Genomic DNA, 2,973 nt, shown 5'->3' with positions numbered 1-2,973 from the left:
GAGAGAGAGAGAGAGAGCAGGCGTGTGAGTGCGACCGGCGGAACAGGAGGTATACAATGATGCGAGAGCGTTGAGTCGGGACCAGGTCTCAGCAGGCGCGAGGGGTGGCGGAAGAGGAGAAGGTAAGGAGAACGTCCAGTGGCATCCGCGGTGTAGCAGGAGGAGGGTGATCGCAGAAGCGACGACCAGTTGTGAGGAGTTGGGCCTCATCTCGGCGGTCAGTTCGACTCCAGTCTCGCGACTCTTCGTGTTAGTGCGCCGCCAAACGAAAAGGCAATCTTCGATAAGTAACAGATCGGCATTTCGGCGGGTACTTCATGTCAGAGCACACCGGTGCCGAACGACCGATCGCGAGAAAAGTACGTGCCGTTGCGCACTCCTTTCTTCTCGCTGAAGCTATCCTTCCAGTTCGCGTACTCTGAATTGTGATCAATTTGATTTCCTTGAATTTATATATGACAGTTCGCGAGATGTTATCCAGTATTGGTTTCGATTTTTTGAAATCTCTCGATCGAAAAAAAGTTGATTCGCGGACAATCCGACTGTCGACCCTCGTGAAGTTGTCAGCGACGCGAAGTTGCTCCGCCAACGCCGGTAGTGCAATTATTGTCAGCGACGTGAAATCAGTGAAGTTTGCGTGAATTCGGCAGTCGATCGACGAACGTGTTAGAATTGTTAGAAAAGAAAAAAATCGGAAGTAGGAAAAAAGCACGGATTGAAGTTTCAAACGCTTGCGCGTGTTATGTGTTAAAACGGTGATGCTGCGAGGTGATGCCCGCGTTGTCGTCATCGTCACTCGTCCCGATCGTTATTATTCGTCAGTGTCCTCAGTATCGTGCGGTGAATTCGCAGGGCAGCGCGACGGTTCGCGGATTACGCCGATTACGGTGCGGTGGTTTGTGTCGCGACAAGTGCAGCAGGTGCAGGTGCGCCGATACCCGGCGATGCAGGACGCCGTGATATTTGAATCGCGAACGCTAGTACGTCTGTTTCTCGGTACGGAAGTGATCCGTTCGTTCTCGCGGGACATCAACGGCAACGGAGGATTCACAACGTACGTCGCGGGACCAGCAACATCGTCTTGCCGGTAATCTCCATTGGACCTCGCCGCGGACGCTAGCATTGGCGTCGCACTCCGCAGAGAAAGCAGCAACAGGTATGTACGTACACACACGCACGCACACACACGCATAATGTCGAAGCAGCACAGCACAGAGCCACAGACCTGCGGCATCCGCAAACGCACGCTCGCGCGCGCATGCTCTCGATCGAGAGATATATCGTGCACGGTTCCACAAAGTCGACTCCATTCGGATCGCTTCGGCGACGGTTGTGGCGCAGCGGTGGATAGAACGTGCCGTGTGCTCGCTTCTTTCGTCTTTCGTCGCGGAAGAAACGAACTACGAAGAGAGTCCTGTGCCCCGTGCGGAGATAAGACGCATCTCGCGTCGCGATCGGCGTACCGCGTTTTGTAGGAGACGCGGCATGGGATGGGGATTCTCTCGCCAGAACGTGCGGAGCAGAGCGGATTGGAATCTTTGTATCGAGAGAACGCGCGAGTCATAGTTTGCCGACTCCTGGTGCACGCGTGGTGGTTTGCCGATACCGCGCCGAGTCATGCGAGCCGATCTCTGGCGTAGTGTTGCGCCGCGGGGATTTTAATAATGCCCCTGTCAGAGGTCTTTAACCTTAAACTTGACAATGTATCCTGCAACAACATCTCTATTATTTGCTGTCCAAACGTATGAAATTTGTTACGAAATATTTGTCGTTTTATGTTTTCTTAATTTTATTTAATTTCGAATTTTTTGTATTAGTCTAGCGATATTGTTTCATAATGAATATTTTCCGCCATTTACTGTAGCTCTCGATAGAAATAGGAATAGAAATAACGCGAAATAAATATCAGCATTTTTTTTGAAAAGATTTAACGTTTATAAAAATTAATTTTTTAAATAATTTCTTATTAAAATGAACATATTATAATAATTATTTTTTTTTGCTAAGATAGGCACTGTCTTAAAAAAATTATATGCATCATTAAAAGTAACTGTTACAATTTTTTTAACCTATTATTTGAATAATTCGTAACTTTTATACATATAATTTAAATCGAGATTATTTTCTTACAACAAAGATATGTGGATTTGTATGCTTTTTATATTATAATTATTAACTTTTAATTAATTATTATAAATATTAATTATAAACATTATGGAAATATTCACGTATATATTATGAGACAAAATATTGTTATAATCGTATCTTTCAAAAAAGCTGCTCATTAACATTGCCAAAAAATGTATAAACTGTGTAAAATCTTATACTTTTGATAGATAAACTTTTCAAAGCCATTAAAAATGTACTCTTTATTTCTGCATAAATTTCTTTGCGCTATGTACATAAGTATTATCATTAAAGGTTAATCTTCTCGAAAAGCCTTCTTGTGAAAACGGAGGAAGCAGTTGAAAACGGCTAGTAAACGTGCCACCTTGCACAGAGATCTCCAGGGGTCTCAAAACGCACGTCCAAGAACTATTTAGGAGACGAGCAGAGAAAAGGCATGGGACCACTTACTTTTCTTCTCCTAGAACGTTAATTGGTCGTTTCACGAATTATAAAGCACAAGGGAGGCAGAGAACACTCGCGGGTATGCTCGCTGTCGTGTCCATTAACATGCCTACGTTCGCGCTATCGTTGTTCATTCGTTTAAACGTTAACGATGCAAAAAAGTACTAATTATCGCGCAAGTGCCTAGTCTTACCGCTTCTTCTCCTCCGTAGCTTGCTTTCCTTATTTCATCTAAAGAAGGGTGACAAAGAAAGAGAGAGAGAGAGAGAGAGAGAGAGAGAGAGAGAGAGAGAGAGAGAGAGAGAGAGAAGTAGTAGTAGTATATAGTAGACACTATATATACTATACTATATACTAGTAAGTAGTAACGTAAGTACGTATACGTTACGTACGTACGTTACT

This window comes from Atta cephalotes, assembly GCF_000143395.1.
Source record: "Atta cephalotes unplaced genomic scaffold scaffold00017, whole genome shotgun sequence".
Lineage (NCBI taxonomy): Eukaryota > Metazoa > Arthropoda > Insecta > Hymenoptera > Formicidae > Atta > Atta cephalotes.
The sequence above is the reverse complement of the archived record's forward strand: the minus strand, read 5'-3'. Positions refer to the sequence as shown.